Raw genomic sequence first — 19,936 nt, forward strand, 5'->3', positions numbered from 1 at the left:
GTCTTTTTGGCATCAGCCAAAGACTTCATTATGATCCTAGACTAAACTGCTGGGAGAAATGTTTAATGTACAGTGTCTAGTTTTTTAGTGTGTTGCCAATCGTCCTGATGATTTGTACTGAAGGTCCATGTCCAAGGCAAAGGAAGAAACCAATAAAACAATAAAAGACTAGAAACAAAATTAACTTCTGGAATTTGCTGCAAAAAAAGTGGTGATGGCTTCCGGCTTGATGGCTTTAAAAGGGGAGGAGACAATTTCATGGAGAAGAGGTCTATCAATGGCTATTAATGATGATTGGCAAGTGGAATCTCTCAATTCAGAGTCCACTGACAACCACTTGCTGTTGCCTTGACTCCCCAGAAGCATTTGATTGGTCCCTGTGCTAAACAGTGTACTAGACTAAGGCTATGTTCTGATTATGCAGGGGTTTCCTGGTAGTGTGATGGCCTTCTTGAGACATCACTCTCTGACATCATAGTCCAACATAGTCCAACATAGTTCAACTGTCAGTTGATCAGAACACTGCCCTCACTAGACCAGAAAGACCAGACTAGACCAGACCAGAAACTATTTATTGGTTTACCCTACTACTACTTGGCAACCTTCAGTCTCGAAAGACTATGGTATCGAGCTCTGAAATTACCCTAATTTTTTACCCTAATTACCCTAATTACGCTCTGAAATTACCCTAATTTCACATTATTCATCTTTACTATTATAAAGAGATTGAGTTAGTGAGTGGAAGAGGGAGGGATGAAGACAGCATTAGTGATCTTATTGGTTATTGTAGCTTATTAGCAATAATGTTTTTCTAATGATCATAAGAACATAAGAACATAAGAACAGCCCCACTGGATCAGGCCATAGGCCCATCTAGTCCAGCTTCCTGTATCTCACAGCGGCCCACCAAATGCCAAAGGGAGCAAACCAGATAACAAGAGACCTGCATCCTTGTGCCCTCCCTTGCATTGGCATTCTGACATAGCCCATTTCTAAAATCAGCAACTTCATTCTTTAATTCCTTAATAACTCTTGGGTGGATGCCATCAGGGCCCGGTGACTTATTGATCTTTAATTTATCAATGAGGTCTGAAACATCTTCTCTTTCAACCTCTGACTTAATTCCTTGGTCAGGGGGGGAGGGGAGAGAGAGCATTTTGGCAGGCATGTCAGTCTCTTCCTCCTGCCTATACTGATTGAAAGATAACACACTGAAAGATCTAAGACGGATTTCTTAATGGCTTCTAGGTTCTGAATCTCTCTGATACTTCAGGCAATGTTATAAATTTGCCTCTTGCCAACCATGGGAGAGTTATATGAAAAGTGATTTTCGGGACCAGATTAAATGCTTTGAGGCAGCCAACCGTTTCCTGTGTGGGCATCTTCAGAATCCTACCAGGTGAGGCACAATGGTGGTGAAAGAGGTTTCTCTTCTGCTCTGTGATGGGCTCCCCACTTTCTTGAAGAGTGAGGCGTTCAATAGCAAATCTACTCTAACTCAGTTTCCTTTGGAGCACAGGAGATCTTGTTCAGTTATATTTGCTTTATCCACAAAACCTGTATGTACCTGAAAGGAAGACGAGGGGTTTACCCAGTAGTTTACCATCAAAATGGGGGGGGGATGGCTTTCTCAAATTTGCAAGTGCTGCAGTTCTGCTACCATCTCCAGGAAGAGAGGCCCCAATGATGGCTGCTGGGTGGTTGGTAACCTTCAGTCTCGAAAGACTATGGTATAAGCCTACAGCACCTGGTATTCCCAGGTGGTCTCCCATCCAAGTACTAACCAGGCCTGACCCTGCTTAGCTTCCGCGATCAGATGAGATCGGGCATCTGCAGGGTTACAGCTGCTGGGTCTGCCACTGCCAAGACCACAAGGAATTGGGCACTGGTCAAGAGGTCAAGACTGGACAAGCCTCACTAAGTCCCTTTTCACCTTTCTTTGCTCTGAAGGCAGCTAAAAGCATATTCCTTTGCTATATATATGGAAGCTGAAGTCAGAAGCTCTTCTTTCAAAGGGCATTTTGGGGGAGGAAAAGTTGAGGTGAATCTGGCTGTTTCCCTTATCCCTGATTTATTAGGACTTTTTGGTGTGGTTTCTTTGACAAGGTTTATATGTCTTGCTTTCTACCTCCATTTATGTCATGAATATGCACCACTGAGGTGCAGCAGGTATGAGTAGGACATGGTGAGTGCAGAAACCATTTCTCAAATAACCCCTCTCTGATTTTGGCTAGGTGTTGAGGAGCCTGTAGTTTAGGGCATAATACAGAAGAAGGTAGCAACGTACTATTGAAAGTCAGAGAAGAATTTCTATACTTGTTGCATCGTGAATGCGACCTTGTAATACTTTTTGTGTTTAACCTTTCTCTTTTTAGGAGGTTCACCATCCATTCATGGTTGTCTTCCTTTTGGAGAAATACCGTACACAAGGAGAGCATGTGCGGAGATACAAGGCTCAAGATACAAGATAGAAGACCCTCTTGAAGAATAACTCAGGTAGCCACCCTGAGTGCACTCTTCCATCTCCATCTCCTCCAATTAGACACTTCCAATTGTGTTGCTCTGTCCCTTTCTGACTTTTATAACCTGGCCAGAGATTTTTTTTAAATTGAGACCAGACCCAGAGAATAGGAGGCCATCCTCAGACACGAAGGGACCTTCTTCCATCAAATCTCAAGACTTTATTGCTGTTGCCCGAGTTTCACTTGTGTTCAGCTGCTCTGAATGGGTCTTGGGGCATGTTTGGCCTTCTCATTCTCCATGTTCTTCAGACAGTGTACCACCTTGAGTTATTAGGTATTCCCTTGAAGTGTGCTGTGTCTCTCAGTTCTAACATGCAGAAGCCTGTGGGAGGACCTTCTTCTAAGGAGGACTCCTCATCTGATTCTGTCCCTAGAAGTCAGTCCAAACTCTGGATGACCAGCAAGCCCAGGGCAAGAGGAAGTTGCCAATTCCATTGTTTAGCTTTTCCCCATTGCTCTATTCTAGGCGAGAGCCATCTTGAATCCTGTTTTGTCAAAGAACGCAAGGATTGCCCCTGTAATGTCAGGGAATAGCAGCTGTGAAATGAAGATGGATAAGGCCCCTGTAGAACCAACACAAGATGACAAAAGGCCCAGAAGGCAGTCCAAAGAAGAGGATGACTTGCAAGGTGCTGGTTGAAACCATCTTTACAAGAGAAAACTGAAAGCCTTTGGCTCTAAGGTCACTTTTAGAGGTGGGCTGGAATCTCCCATCAGGTAGTAGTGGTGGTGGAGGAAGAGAAAGAGAAATTGTTGGGAGAGAAGGAGAGGATAATGACTATTGGTTGTATTTTATAATCCACAGCACTACCCTGTTGGAGAGACAACCCAGGATCAGATTAAAGAAAGTCCAGTGAAGCCAAGTTTGAAGTTTTGGCTAGAGGAAGGAGGCACGCAGCCATCTGTAACAAAATACCTAATCTGATTTCAAGAACACTAAACAGATACTGTGGAGCAGTTTTTCTCAAACTGTGGGTTGGGACCCACCAGAGCCAATTTCAGGTGGGCCCCCATTCATTTCAATGTATATTTTATTTTTATTAGGCTTGATATTACCATTGTATGTAACTGCATTTGGGGAAATGCTACAGATCTGTACTTTTAACAGGCTGCTGTGTAGATGCTTTAAACAATGATAGTCAATGGGGTTTACTCCTGAGTAAGTGTGGCTAGGATTGCAGTCTTTGGGATGTTTGGAGAATTGTGATGTCATTTCTGGCCATGACATCACTTCCGGAGGGTCCTGACAGATTGTCATACTAAGAAATGGGTCTGGGTGTTAACAAGTTTGAGAACCACTGCTGTGGAGGGTAATTCCTGTTCTGAGGAGTTGTCAGTGACAAAGAGCCAGTGAATTGTGACATTTGGAGGAAAGAAAAGTGTCAGAGGGGGGCTGGAGCAATCCTATTGGACTCCACTGGGTACCAGCTCTCATCTTCTGTCTTGCCCCTTGGTCTCTCTCAGGCTGTTATGAAAGATGCCCTCCTCCAATCTGAGCTTCTACTCACCATCCTGGCTGCAAGGATCATTCCATAGAAACAGAGGTGAAATATCTCTTTTAAAGGGGCAGTGGAGCAGTTCATTACTTTTAGCCTTTCGATCAGGAGGCTAAAGTGGGCAGGAGTCTGGTCTAGAGGGTAGAGCCTCCATTTGCCTGAAGATTAACATCCACAAGGTCGCCAGTTCGAGGCCACCGGCACCGTGCGACCTTGAAGCAGCTGGCAAGCTGCAGCTGAGCTGTTCCATCTGCTCGGAGCGTGGGAGGATGGAGGCCAGAATGTTAAACCAGATCGGAGTGTAACAGCTCGAATGTGGTGGTTCTTGAAAGAGAGAACCTTCTTTCAATTTGTAAAAATCCCTGCGTGGATTTAATAAGCCTGCCTATGTAAACCGCCTTGAATAAAGTCTTGAATAAAGACCAAGAAAGGCGGTATATAAATACTGTATATTATTATATTATTATTATCAAAATTATCCCCATGGTGGCTTATAATACAAAGCAAGCCAGGAACTTTTGGTCTTCTGACCAATGACAGAGGCCAGAACTCGTAAAGGGGGATGCAACCAACCAACTTGGGAAACTGGAAGTTAGAGCAGAGTTTTTTTACAGATGTGTGTGTGGGGAGGGGGGTGTCAGCTGCCTGCAGTTATAACATTCTCTGGCCAATGGTGGTGGTGGGGGGAGCTGATCTTCTCTATATAATGATGTTCATTCTGGGGTCTGAGTGCAGCCTCGCGGGGTCCTTAGGCCCAAGCAATGATCTCTTCACAGCAATTGGGCATTGTCAGGGTGGAGGAGATGATAAACAGCAGAACAGTATAGAACAGGGGTTTCCAGACTTTTTGGCAGGAGGGCCACATCATCTTTCTGACACTGTGTCAGGGGGGCCGGGAGAGCAATCCAGGTGCTTGTGCATCCAACAGTGGCCAGGGGATCATGTACCCCCCCAGCAGGAAGGCTACTCTTTGGGTGAGACCTTTGGGCTCCAAACAGCACCAGTGGTTAGATCAGCAGTGAAGCTTCTTCCATAGGTGAGGATTCCCTGGATTGCTGGGAAAAAAGAGTTAATTTACATCTCAAATTTGAATAAATTTACATAAGTGAATACATTAGAGAGGGAACTTATATGAATGAATGATGGTCTTGCAATAGCTCATGGCCTATAAAAGACCTTGCACAAAGCAAGGCCGGCCTTTCCTTTGCTGCCACTGTTGCATCACAGACGTGAAACAGCAAGCAGTGGAGGGAGCCCTTGTCCCACAGCTTACATGAGAGGTCGAACGGCTGGCAGTCATGCTGAGAGCAGTTGTGTCAGGCCAGCAGGGGCTCCAGCAAGTTTCTGGAGGTCCAGTGCTCCTTGGAGACTGGGAGCTCTCAGAGGGCCAGATTGGGAGTCCTCGAGGGCCGCAAGTGGCCCCAGGGCTGGGGTTTGGGCACCCCTAGTATAGAACAGCAAGCTGTGGGAAAGGACACAGAGGAAGCTAGTACCCCATCAGAAAGGAAGGGATGTCTCATTGCCCTGGCATCTGCACAAGCAGTTCAACAGGTGGTAGTAGCAATAGTGAAAAGCGTTGAGAAATGCTGGTCTCGAGAAGGGCAAGAGAGGAGCATTTAATTCCCCCCATTCCTGAGCATCTAAGAAACCAACTTTGTTCCCTTTTGCACCAGGGAATCCTCACCTATGGAAGAAGCTTCACTGCTGATCTAACCACTTGTTGGTGTTCGGAGCCCAAGGGTCTCACCCAGAGAGCAGCCTTCCTGCTGGTGGGTTTACATGGTCCCCTGCCCACTGTTGGATGCACAAGCACCTGGATCGCTATCCCTCTTCACACAATGTTCTCTTTTCTCCTTCCAGGCAGCCTGCAAAGTAGAGCCTTCCCTCAAATGGAAAGAGAGCATGCACTCTTCTGACTGACTCTATGGATGCTCCTTCCTGCCCTCTCAAGACCCGAGGGTGACCTGAGCCAGGACAACTCTCAACAGCACTGCAACAAATACTTCTGCGGGCCAGGTGGCATTGTGCGCGCCAGACAGAGAAGGAAGAAGCTAAGGAAGGCAACCATACAGTGGCTTCCTCTTTGAAGCATTCAGCATCCTGCTGCAGGGCTGGTTGGAACAGGACCCAATGACAGAATATCTTGCGAGAACTGACACTGAGAAGGTGTGGCAAATGCACCTTCCATTTTAACCGAGCATTTAGAAAGCCTCCCCTGGGAAGGTTGCCCTTCAGCTGCATTTCGTCAGCAGCATTGGCCACTTTGCTCCTTTGTCTTGGCAGGTAAATTAAGAATGCAGGACCATAATCGTGCCACATCTCATGCCTGGTACTGTTGAGGGGCAGTAAGCACGATCTCCAGGTCCATGAAGAATACCTTGAACAGAGACAGAGAGCTGAAGCTTAAAAGACCTAAATGGAAATCCCTGGTCACAGGTTATTAAGATATTCAAAGAGAAGGATTCCCCCTCACTTTCTAGTCTTCTGAGCATGTCTGGGACTGCAGAGGGGGCTGGCCACCTTTAGCTGTCATCTACCACCATTATCTAGATCAGGGGTGTCCAAAGTTTTTAGCAGGAGGGCCACATCATCTCTCTGACACTTTGTCGGGGAGGGGGCAGAGAACAAAAGAATTAATTTACATTTAAAATTTGAATAAATTTACATAAGTTTACATAAATTAATATACTAGAGGTGGAACTTACACGAATGAATGAAGATCTTGCAATAGCTCAAGGCCTATAAAAGGCCTTGCACACAGCAAAGCTGGCCTTTTCTTTGCTGCCGCTACTGCATCACAGATGTGAAACAGCAAGCAGTGGAGGGAGCCGTCATCCCACAGCTAACACAAGAGGTCAAACAGTCGCCCTCACTCTGAGAGCAGTTACATCGGGCCAGTGCGGGCTCCAGCAAATTTCCGGACTGGGGACTGGGGTGTCCCTGAGGGCCGCATTGGGAGTCCTCGAGGGCCGCAAGTGGCCCCAGGGCTGGGGTTTGGGCACCCCTGATCTACTTCTAAACCAGGGGGGTCTATGCATGTCATTCACCCATTGAAGCCAACAGAAGCTTTTTCCTCAGGACATGGATCATGCACAGGGCGTTCCAGATTGAAACTGCAACAGAAGTTAGGCTTAAAACCCCCCTTGCCTTTCACCGCAACCCTTATCAGGGTTGTCCTCAGGCCAGATATAGGGGGGGAAAAATCAATATGTAAGGGCCAATAAAATGACCAAAGTCAAGCCCAATTGGGTCCAGATACCAATGTCCCTCGTCACTGTCTCCCCAAATCCGAACTGTGCCATAGAATCGCTGTGGCCCTCTGAGAAGAACTCCCACCCAAAAGGCAAGTACAGAAGTTGCCATTCCCATTTGCTCTGGGAACCCCAGCACAAACCTGACCCATCAAACCCAGCCTCCTCCACTTGTCTGGTGACCCCCCCCCAGCTTTCTTGGAGGGAGGCAAAGTGCTAAGTCTTTCAGGCCCCTAAACGACTATATAAAGCAGCCTACCCTCCCCTTCAGAGTCAATCACAGCCACTAAAGCAAAGCAGAGGAGTTGCCACTGCTTTGCATTTGCAGCTGCGACTGGCTCTGAAGGTGAGGAGGCCTCTTTACACCTGCATTTAGGCACCTGAAAGCATTTTGCCCCCCTCCAAGAACGCCAGTGTACCCTCCTAGCGCCTTTCCTAAATCAAATTTTAGAAAAGCATGTGTAACTCTCAGTGATCTTCTTTTCTCCCCAGATGTCATTATACATAAAGCTCTTCAACCTCTCCAGACTGAGAGCAAAGTCCAAAGTCCAGCTGAAATGTCTGCGTGACTTCCTCTTTGCCGACGATGCAGCTGTCATTACCCACTCTGCCAAAGATCTCCAGCAGCTCATGGATCATTTTAGCAAGGCCTGCCAAGATTTTGGACTGACAATCAGCCTAAAGAAAACACAGGTCATGGTTCAGGATGTAGACTCACCTCCCTGCATTACAATCTCTGCGCACGAACTGGAGGTTGTCCATGACTTTGTGTACCTTGGCTCAACAATCTCCGACACTCTTTCTCTCGATATCGAGCTAAACAAGCGCATCAGTAAAGCAGCTACCACGTTTTCCAGACTCACAAAGAGAGTCTGGTCCAACAAGAAGCTGACGGAACATACCAAGATCCAGGTCTACAGAGCTTGTACTTCTGTACTTCTGTACTGCACTTCTGTACTGCAGCGAGTCATGGACTCTTCGCTCACAACAGGAGAGGAAACTGAACGCTTTCCACATGTGCTGCCTCCGATGCATCCTTGGCATCACCTGGCAGGACAAAGTTCCAAATAACACAGTCCTGGAATGAGCTGGAATCCCTAGCATGTATGCACTGCTGAAACAGAGACGCCTGCGTTGGCTCGGTCATGTTGTGAGAATGGATGATGGCCGGATCCCAAAGGATCTCCTCTATGGAGAACTCATGCAAGGAAAGCGCCCTACAGGTAGACCACAGCTGCGATACAAGGACATCTGCAAGAGGGATCTGAAGGCCTTAGGAGTGGACCTCAACAGGTGGGAAACCCTGGCCTCTGAGCAGCCCGCTTGGAGGCAGGCTGTGCAGCATGGCCTTTCCCAGTTTGAAGAGACACTTGGCCAACAGTCTGAGGCAAAGAGGCAAAGAAGGAAGGCCCATAGCCAGGGAAACAGACCAGGGACAGACTGCACTTGCTCCCAGTGTGGAAGGGATTGTCACTCCCGAACTGGCCTTTTCAGCCACACTAGGCGCTGTTCCAGAACCGCATTTCAGAGCGCGATACCATAGTCTTTCGAGACTGAAGGTTGCCAACAATGAATTGATGAACAAGAAGGAGACGTGAGCCAACATCCAGCACTTGACTGCCATACCTCAGATCTCCCAGCTGGAGTAATAGGAAGACTTCAAGCAGGCAATGAGGATTTTCTTAAACCAGGGACGAATTGGGAGTTCCCACAGACTGGATATGGCAAGCTCAGGCGGTGTCCTCCCTCTGTCCAAGAAACCAACTTCTCCTCAAAAGTAAGGGGAAAAACTTAAAAAAAAAATTGAATGTACTGGAGGACAATTAAAAAACAGGGAAAAATTCAGAAAGGGGTAGGAAAAGCAAAGCAGAATACAGGGACAGAAAAACACCCAGGGCTTTGGAAATAAATGCAGAAGAAAGAAAGAGGGCATTTCAAAACTTGAAAGAAAGGAAGAACAAATCAGTTCAAGTGAGGTAGAAGGTGGGAAATTCAGGCAGGATGGAAGAAAGAAGGGAAGAGAAAATAAACAGAAACAAGGCAGGTGGTGGAAAATTGAGGCTATATAAAGGAAGGGAAAGGAAGCCAGAGATAGGAAGTGTGTAGATGGTTGGAAACTAAGGGCCCAATCCTATTCAACTTTTCAGCACTTGTGCAACCACAATGCAGCCTTGTGGTTGCATTGTTCCCATACCTTGAGGGAACAAAAAACATTTGTTCCCATACCTTGAGGAGACCCCTGTGACTGCCTGGCCAACTGAGCCTGATAATGTAAGAAAGGAATAGGGGCCAGTTCTGGCTGAACCGAGCCAACCATGGAGAAGAAATGATGGAATAAGCTCATTGGGATGGAGAAAAAAGGAATTGATACAGGTAAGTAGTGGCCAAACGTGAGCCTGATAATGTAAGAAAGGAAGGAATAAATGTGAGGAGGAGGTAGAAGCTGAAGGAAGGATGCAGGGGAAGGTACCTCCCCAGATGCAGGGGAGTAGAAATAAGGAATTGATACAGGTAAGTAGTGGCGAAACGTGAGCCGGATAATGTAAGAAAGGAAGGAATAAATGGGAGCCAAGTCTGGCCAAACTGAGCCTATCATAGAGGAGAAACAGTAGAAAAAGGCTCAGTTGGGAGGAGAGAAAAGGAATTGACATAGATAAGTAGTGGCCAAACATGAGCCTGATAATGTAACAAAGGAAGGAATGAATAGGAGCCAGGTCTGGCCAAACCGAGCCTATCATAGAGGAGAAACAGTAGAATCAGGCTTAGTGGGTAGGAGAAAAAAGGAATTGACATAGGTCAGTAGTGGCCAAACATGAGCCGGATAATGTAATAAAGGAAGAATGGAATAAATGGGAGCCATGTCTGGCCAAACTGAACCTATCATCGAGGAGAAAGAGTGGAATAAAGGAGAGCTCAGTGGGAAGTAGAAACAAGGAACAGGAGACAGGTAAGTAGTGGCCAAACATGAGCCTGATAATGTAAGAAAGGAAGAAATAAATGAGGCCAAGTCTGTCCAAACTGAGCCTGATAATGTAAGGAAGGAATAAATAGGGGCCAGGTCTGGCCAAACCAAGCCAACCATAGAGAAGAAATGATGGAATACGCTCATTGGGAAGAAGAAAAAAGGAATTGACACAGGTAAGTAGTGGCTAAACGAGAGCCTGATAATGTAATAAAGGAAGGAATAAATGGGAGCCATGTCTGGCCAAACTGAGCCTGATATTGTAAGGAAGGAATAGGGGCCAGGTCTGGCCGAACTGAGCCAACCATGGAGAAGAAATGGTGGAATAAGCTCATTGGGAAGGAGAAAAAGGAATTGATACAGGTAAGTAGTGGCCAAATGTGAGCCGGATAATGTAAGAAAGGAAGGAATAAATGGGAGCCAAGTCTGGCCAAACCGAGCCTATCATAGAGGAGAAACAGTAGAATAAGGCTTAGTGGGTAGGGAAAAAAAGAAATTGATATAGGTAAGTAGTGGCCAAACATGAGCCTGATAATGTAAGAAAGGAAGAATGGAATAAATGGGAGCCATGTCTGGCTAAACTGAACCTATCATCGAGGAGAAAGAGTGGAATAAAGGAGAGCTCAGTGGGAAGTAGAAACAAGGAACAGGACACAATTAAGTAGTGGCCAAACATGAGCCTGATAATGTAAGAAAGGAAGAAATAAATGGGGCCAAGTCTGTCCAAACTGAGCCTGATAATGTAAGGAAGGAATAAATAGGGGCCAGGTCTGGCCAAACCAAGCCAACCATAGAGAAGAAATGATGGAATACGCTCATTGGGAAGAAGAAAAAAGGAATTGACACAGGTAAGTAGTGGCTAAACGAGAGCCTGATAATGTAAGAAAGGAAGGAATAAATGGGAGCCATGTCTGGCCAAACTGAGCCTGATATTGTAAGGAAGGAATAGGGGCCAGGCCTAGCCGAACTGAGCCAACCATGGAGAAGAAATCGTGGAATAAGCTCATTGGGAAGGAGAAAAAAGGAATTGATATAGGTAAGTAGTGGCCAAACATGAGCCTGAAAGCGTAAGGAAGAATGGAATAAATGGGAGCCATGTCTGGCCAAACTATACCTAACATAGAGGGGAAACAGTAGAATAAGGATGAACTCAGTGGGTTGGAGAAAAAAGGAATTGACACAGGTAAGTAGTGGCCAACCATGAGCCTGGTAATGTAAGAAAGGAAGGAATAAATGGGGACAAGTCTGTCCAAACTGAGCCTGATAATCTAAGGAAGGAATAAATAGGGGCCAGGTATGGCCGAACCAAGGCAACCATGGAGAAGAAATGGTGGAATAAGCTCATTGGGAAGAAGAAACAAGGAATTGACACAGGTAAGTAGTGGCAAAATGTGAGCCTGATAACATAAGGAAGAATGGAAAAAATGGGAGCCATGTCTGGCCAAACTGAACCTATCATGGAGGGGAAACAGTGGAATAAGGAAGAGCTCAGTGGGTAGGAGAAAATAGGAATTGACACAGGTAAGTAGTGGCCAAACACGAGCCTGATAATGTAAGAAAGGAAGGAATAAATGGGAGCCATGTGTGGCCAAACCGAGCCTGATAATGTAAGGAAGGACTAGGGGCTAGGTCTGGCCGAACCGAGCCAACCATGGAGAAGAAATGGTGGAATAAGCTCATTGGGAAGGAGAAAGAAGGAATTGATACAGGGAAGTAGGGGCCAAACATGAGCCTGATAACGTAAGGAAAAATGGAATGAATGGGAGCCATGTCTGGCCAAAATGAACCTATCATAGAGGGGAAACAGTAGAATAAGGGAGAGCTCAGTAGGTAGGGAAGAAAAGAATTGACACATGTAAGTATTGGCCAAACATGAGCCTGATAATGTAAGAAAGGAAGGAATAAATGGGGACAAGTCTGTCCAAACGGAGCCTGATAAAGTAAGGAAGGAATAAATAGGGGCCAGGTCTGGCAAACCAAGCCAACCATGGAGAAGAAATGGTGGAATAAGCTCACTGGGAAGGAGAAAAAAGGAATTGATACAGGTAAGTAGTGGCCAAACGTGAGCCGGATAATGTAAGATAGGAAGGAATAAATAGGAGCCATGTCTGGCCAAACTGAGCCTGATATTGTAAGGAAGGAATAGGGGCCAGGTCTGGCCGAACTGAGCCAACCATGGAGAAGAAATGGTGGAATAAGCTCATTGGGAAGGAGAAAAAGGAATTGATACAGGTAAGTAGTGGCCAAATGTGAGCCGGATAATGTAAGAAAGGAAGGAATAAATGGGAGCCAAGTCTGGCCAAACCGAGCCTATCATAGAGGAGAAACAGTAGAATAAGGCTTAGTGGGTAGGGAAAAAAAGAAATTGACATAGGTAAGTAGTGGCCAAACATGAGCCTGATAATGTAAGAAAGGAAGAATGGAATAAATGGGAGCCATGTCTGGCCAAACTGAACCTATCATAGAGGAAAAAGAGTAGAATAAAGGAGAGCTCAGTGGTAAGGAGAAATAAGGAACAGGACACAATTAAGTAGTGGGCAAACATGAGCCTGATAATGTAAGAAAGGAAGGAATAAATAGGAGCCAAGACTGGCCAAAATGAGACTGATAATGTAAGAAAGGAATAAATAGGGGCCAGGTCTGGCCGAAAGGAGCCAACCATGGAGAAGAAGTGGTGGAATAAGCTCATTGGGAATGAGAAAAAAGGAATTGACAAGGGTAAGTAGTGGCCAAACGAGAGTCTGATAATGTAAGAAAGGAAGGAATAAATGGGAGCCTGATAATAAATGAGCCTGATAATGTAAGGAAGGAATAGGGGCCAGGTCTGGCCGAAATGAGCCAACCATGGAGAAGAAATGGTGGAATAAGCTCATTGGGAAGTAGAAATAAGGAATTGATACAGGTAAGTAGTGGCGAAACGTGAGCCGGATAATGTAAGAAAGGAAGGAATAAATGGGAGCCAAGTCTGGCCAAACTGAGCCTATCATAGAGGAGAAACAGTAGAAAAAGGCTCAGTTGGGAGGAGAGAAAAGGAATTGACATAGATAAGTAGTGGCCAAACATGAGCCTGATAATGTAAGAAAGGAAAGAATAAATGGGAGCCATGTCTGGCCAACTGAGCCTGATAATGTAAGAAAGGAATAGGGGCCAGTTCTGGCTGAACCGAGCCAACCATGGAGAAGAAATGATGGAATAAGCTCATTGGGATGGAGAAAAAAGGAATTGATACAGGTAAGTAGTGGCCAAACGGGAGCCTGATAATGTAAGAAAGGAAGGAATAAATGTGAGGAGGAGGTAGAAGCTGAAGGAAGGATGCAGGGGAAGGTACCTCCCCAGATGCAGGGGAGTAGAAATAAGGAATTGATACAGGTAAGTAGTGGCGAAACGTGAGCCGGATAATGTAAGAAAGGAAGGAATAAATGGGAGCCAAGTCTGGCCAAACTGAGCCTATCATAGAGGAGAAACAGTAGAAAAAGGCTCAGTTGGGAGGAGAGAAAAGGAATTGACATAGATAAGTAGTGGCCAAACATGAGCCTGATAATGTAACAAAGGAAGGAATGAATAGGAGCCAGGTCTGGCCAAACTGAGCCTATCATAGAGGAGAAACAGTAGAATCAGGCTTAGTGGGTAGGAGAAAAAAGGAATTGACATAGGTAAGTAGTGGCCAAACATGAGCCGGATAATGTAAGAAAGGAAGAATGGAATAAATGGGAGCCATGTCTGGCCAAACTGAACCTATCATCGAGGAGAAAGAGTGGAATAAAGGAGAGCTCAGTGGGAAGTAGAAACAAGGAACAGGAGACAGGTAAGTAGTGGCCAAACATGAGCCTGATAATGTAAGAAAGGAAGAAATAAATGGGGCCAAGTCTGTCCAAACTGAGCCTGATAATGTAAGAAAGGAATAAATAGGGGCCAGGTCTGGCCAAACCAAGCCAACCATAGAGAAGAAATGATGGAATACGCTCATTGGGAAGAAGAAAAAAGGAATTGACACAGGTAAGTAGTGGCTAAACGAGAGCCTGATAATGTAAGAAAGGAAGGAATAAATGGGAGCCATGTCTGGCCAAACTGAGCCTGATATTGTAAGGAAGGAATAGGGGCCAGGTCTGGCCGAACTGAGCCAACCATGGAGAAGAAATGGTGGAATAAGCTCATTGGGAAGGAGAAAAAGGAATTGATACAGGTAAGTAGTGGCCAAATGTGAGCCGGATAATGTAAGAAAGGAAGGAATAAATGGGAGCCAAGTCTGGCCAAACCGAGCCTATCATAGAGGAGAAACAGTAGAATAAGGCTTAGTGGGTAGGGAAAAAAAGAAATTGATATAGGTAAGTAGTGGCCAAACATGAGCCTGATAATGTAAGAAAGGAAGAATGGAATAAATGGGAGCCATGTCTGGCCAAACTGAACCTATCATCGAGGAGAAAGAGTGGAATAAAGGAGAGCTCAGTGGGAAGTAGAAACAAGGAACAGGACACAATTAAGTAGTGGCCAAACATGAGCCTGATAATGTAAGAAAGGAAGAAATAAATGGGGCCAAGTCTGTCCAAACTGAGCCTGATAATGTAAGGAAGGAATAAATAGGGGCCAGGTCTGGCCAAACCAAGCCAACCATAGAGAAGAAATGATGGAATACGCTCATTGGGAAGAAGAAAAAAGGAATTGACACAGGTAAGTAGTGGCTAAACGAGAGCCTGATAATGTAAGAAAGGAAGGAATAAATGGGAGCCATGTCTGGCCAAACTGAGCCTGATATTGTAAGGAAGGAATAGGGGCCAGGTCTGGCCGAACTGAGCCAACCATGGAGAAGAAATGGTGGAATAAGCTCATTGGGAAGGAGAAAAAGGAATTGATACAGGTAAGTAGTGGCCAAATGTGAGCCGGATAATGTAAGAAAGGAAGGAATAAATGGGAGCCAAGTCTGGCCAAACCGAGCCTATCATAGAGGAGAAACAGTAGAATAAGGCTTAGTGGGTAGGGAAAAAAAGAAATTGATATAGGTAAGTAGTGGCCAAACATGAGCCTGATAATGTAAGAAAGGAAGAATGGAATAAATGGGAGCCATGTCTGGCTAAACTGAACCTATCATCGAGGAGAAAGAGTGGAATAAAGGAGAGCTCAGTGGGAAGTAGAAACAAGGAACAGGACACAATTAAGTAGTGGCCAAACATGAGCCTGATAATGTAAGAAAGGAAGAAATAAATGGGGCCAAGTCTGTCCAAACTGAGCCTGATAATGTAAGGAAGGAATAAATAGGGGCCAGGTCTGGCCAAACCAAGCCAACCATAGAGAAGAAATGATGGAATACGCTCATTGGGAAGAAGAAAAAAGGAATTGACACAGGTAAGTAGTGGCCAAACATGAGCAGGATAATATAAGAAAGGAAGGAATAAATGGGAGCCAAGTGTCGCCAAACTGATCCTGATAATGTAAGGAGGGAATAAACAGGGGCCAGGTCTGGCCAAATCAAGTCAACCGTGAAGAAGAAATGGTGGAATAAGCTCATTGGGAATGAGAAAAAAGGAATTGACACAGGTAAGTAGTGGCCAAACGAGAGCCTGATAATGTAAGAAAGGAAGGAATAAATGGGAGCCATGTCTGGCCAAACTGAGCCTGATATTGGAAGGAAGGAATAGGGGCCAGGCCTGGCCGAACTGAGCCAACCATGGAGAAGAAATCGTGGAATAAGCTCATTGGGAAGGAGAAAAAAGGAATTGATACAGGTAAGTAGTGGCCAAACATGAGCCTGAAAGCGTAAGGAAGAATGGAATAAATGGGAGCCATGTCTGGCCAAACTATACCTAACATAGAGGGGAAACAGTAGAATAAGGATGAACTCAGTGGGTTGGAGAAAAAAGGAATTGACACAGGTAAGTAGTGGCCAAACATGAGCCTGGTAATGTAAGAAAGGAAGGAATAAATGGGGACAAGTCTGTCCAAACTGAGCCTGATAATCTAAGGAAGGAATAAATAGGGGCCAGGTATGGCCGAACCAAGGCAACCATGGAGAAGAAATGGTGGAATAAGCTCATTGGGAAGAAGAAACAAGGAATTGACACAGGTAAGTAGTGGCAAAATGTGAGCCTGATAACATAAGGAAGAATGGAAAAAATGGGAGCCATGTCTGGCCAAACTGAACCTATCATAGAGGGGAAACAGTGGAATAAGGAAGAGCTCATGGGTAGGAGAAAAAAGGAATTGACACAGGTAAGTAGTGGCCAAACACGAGCCTGATAATGTAAGAAAGGAAGGAATAAATGGGAGCCATGTGTGGCCAAACCGAGCCTGATAATGTAAGGAAGGAATAGGGGCTAGGTCTGGCCGAACCGAGCCAACCATGGAGAAGAAATGGTGGAATAAGCTCATTGGGAAGGAGAAAGAAGTAGAATAAGGGAGAGCTCAGTAGGTAGGGAAGAAAAGAATTGACACATGTAAGTATTGGCCAAACATGAGCCTGATAATGTAAGAAAGGAAGGAATAAATGGGGACAAGTCTGTCCAAACTGAGCCTGATAAAGTAAGGAAGGAATAAATAGGGGCCAGGTCTGGCAAACCAAGCCAACTATGGAGAAGAAATGGTGGAATAAGCTCATTGGGAAGAAAGAAAAAAGGAATTGACACAGGTAAGTAGTGTCCAAACGAGAGCCTGATAATGTAAGAAAGGAAGGAATAAATGGGGACAAGTGTGTCCAAACGGAGCCTGATAAAGTAAGGAAGGAATAAATAGGAGCCAGGTCTGGCCAAACCTAGCCAACTATGGAGAAGAAATGGTGGAATAAGCTCATTGGGAAGGAGAAAAAGGAATTGATACAGGTAAGTAGTGGCCAAATGTGAGCCGGATAATGTAAGAATGGAAGGAATAAATGGGAGCCAAGTCTGGCCAAACCGAGCCTATCATAGAGGAGAAACAGTAGAATAAGGCTTAGTGGGTAGGGAAAAAAAGAAATTGACATAGGTAAGTAGTGGCCAAACATGAGCCTGATAATGTAAGAAAGGAAGAATGGAATAAATGGGAGCCATGTCTGGCCAAACTGAACCTATCATAGAGGAAAAAGAGTAGAATAAAGGAGAGCTCAGTGGTAAGGAGAAATAAGGAACAGGACACAATTAAGTAGTGGGCAAACATGAGCCTGATAATGTAAGAAAGGAAGGAATAAATAGGAGCCAAGACTGGCCAAAAAGAGACTGATAATGTAAGAAAGGAATAAATAGGGGCCAGGTCTGGCCGAAAGGAGCCAACCATGGAGAAGAAGTGGTGGAATAAGCTCATTGGGAATGAGAAAAAAGGAATTGAAAAGGGTAAGTAGTGGCCAAACGAGAGTCTGATAATGTAAGAAAGGAAGGAATAAATGGGAGCCTGATAATAAATGAGCCTGATAATGTAAGGAAGGAATAGGGGCCAGGTCTGGCCGAAATGAGCCAACCATGGAGAAGAAATGGTGGAATAAGCTCATTGGGAAGTAGAAATAAGGAATTGATACAGGTAAGTAGTGGCGAAACGTGAGCCGGATAATGTAAGAAAGGAAGGAATAAATGGGAGCCAAGTCTGGCCAAACTGAGCCTATCATAGAGGAGAAACAGTAGAAAAAGGCTCAGTTGGGAGGAGAGAAAAGGAATTGACATAGATAAGTAGTGGCCAAACATGAGCCTGATAATGTAAGAAAGGAAAGAATAAATGGGAGCCATGTCTGGCCAACTGAGCCTGATAATGTAAGAAAGGAATAGGGGCCAGTTCTGGCTGAACCGAGCCAACCATGGAGAAGAAATGATGGAATAAGCTCATTGGGATGGAGAAAAAAGGAATTGATACAGGTAAGTAGTGGCCAAACGGGAGCCTGATAATGTAAGAAAGGAAGGAATAAATGTGAGGAGGAGGTAGAAGCTGAAGGAAGGATGCAGGGGAAGGTACCTCCCCAGATGCAGGGGAGTAGAAATAAGGAATTGATACAGGTAAGTAGTGGCGAAACGTGAGCCGGATAATGTAAGAAAGGAAGGAATAAATGGGAGCCAAGTCTGGCCAAACTGAGCCTATCATAGAGGAGAAACAGTAGAAAAAGGCTCAGTTGGGAGGAGAGAAAAGGAATTGACATAGATAAGTAGTGGCCAAACATGAGCCTGATAATGTAACAAAGGAAGGAATGAATAGGAGCCAGGTCTGGCCAAACTGAGCCTATCATAGAGGAGAAACAGTAGAATCAGGCTTAGTGGGTAGGAGAAAAAAGGAATTGACATAGGTAAGTATTGGCCAAACATGAGCCTGATAATGTAAGAAAGGAAGGAATAAATGGGGACAAGTCTGTCCAAACTGAGCCTGATAAAGTAAGGAAGGAATAAATAGGGGCCAGGTCTGGCAAACCAAGCCAACTATGGAGAAGAAATGGTGGAATAAGCTCATTGGGAAGAAAGAAAAAAGGAATTGACACAGGTAAGTAGTGTCCAAACGAGAGCCTGATAATGTAAGAAAGGAAGGAATAAATGGGGACAAGTGTGTCCAAACGGAGCCTGATAAAGTAAGGAAGGAATAAATAGGAGCCAGGTCTGGCCAAACCTAGCCAACTATGGAGAAGAAATGGTGGAATAAGCTCATTGGGAAGGAGAAAAAGGAATTGATACAGGTAAGTAGTGGCCAAATGTGAGCCGGATAATGTAAGAAAGGAAGGAATAAATGGGAGCCAAGTCTGGCCAAACCGAGCCTATCATAGAGGAGAAACAGTAGAATAAGGCTTAGTGGGTAGGGAAAAAAAGAAATTGACATAGGTAAGTAGTGGCCAAACATGAGCCTGATAATGTAAGAAAGGAAGAATGGAATAAATGGGAGCCATGTCTGGCCAAACTGAACCTATCATAGAGGAAAAAGAGTAGAATAAAGGAGAGCTCAGTGGTAAGGAGAAATAAGGAACAGGACACAATTAAGTAGTGGGCAAACATGAGCCTGATAATGTAAGAAAGGAAGGAATAAATAGGAGCCAAGACTGGCCAAAATGAGACTGATAATGTAAGAAAGGAATAAATAGGGGCCAGGTCTGGCCGAAAGGAGCCAACCATGGAGAAGAAGTCGTGGAATAAGCTCATTGGGAATGAGAAAAAAGGAATTGACAAGGGTAAGTAGTGGCCAAACGAGAGTCTGATAATGTAAGAAAGGAAGGAATAAATGGGAGCCTGATAATAAATGAGCCTGATAATGTAAGGAAGGAATAGGGGCCAGGTCTGGCCGAAATGAGCCAACCATGGAGAAGAAATGGTGGAATAAGCTCATTGGGAAGTAGAAATAAGGAATTGATACAGGTAAGTAGTGGCGAAACGTGAGCCGGATAATGTAAGAAAGGAAGGAATAAATGGGAGCCAAGTCTGGCCAAACTGAGCCTATCATAGAGGAGAAACAGTAGAAAAAGGCTCAGTTGGGAGGAGAGAAAAGGAATTGACATAGATAAGTAGTGGCCAAACATGAGCCTGATAATGTAAGAAAGGAAAGAATAAATGGGAGCCATGTCTGGCCAACTGAGCCTGATAATGTAAGAAAGGAATAGGGGCCAGTTCTGGCTGAACCGAGCCAACCATGGAGAAGAAATGATGGAATAAGCTCATTGGGATGGAGAAAAAAGGAATTGATACAGGTAAGTAGTGGCCAAACGGGAGCCTGATAATGTAAGAAAGGAAGGAATAAATGTGAGGAGGAGGTAGAAGCTGAAGGAAGGATGCAGGGGAAGGT

At 45.0% G+C, this 19,936-nt stretch overlaps 1 pseudogene; it reads right to left on the minus strand.

Annotated features, from left to right (window-relative positions):
• Positions 1–1,735: 1,735 nt before the first annotated feature.
• On the minus strand, positions 1,736–1,852 carry LOC136659495 (5S ribosomal RNA; annotated as a pseudogene).
• Positions 1,853–19,936: the final 18,084 nt, after the last annotated feature.

Source organism: Tiliqua scincoides, chromosome 8 (assembly GCF_035046505.1).
Source record: "Tiliqua scincoides isolate rTilSci1 chromosome 8, rTilSci1.hap2, whole genome shotgun sequence".
In the NCBI taxonomy this organism is placed as follows: Eukaryota; Metazoa; Chordata; class Lepidosauria; order Squamata; family Scincidae; genus Tiliqua; species Tiliqua scincoides.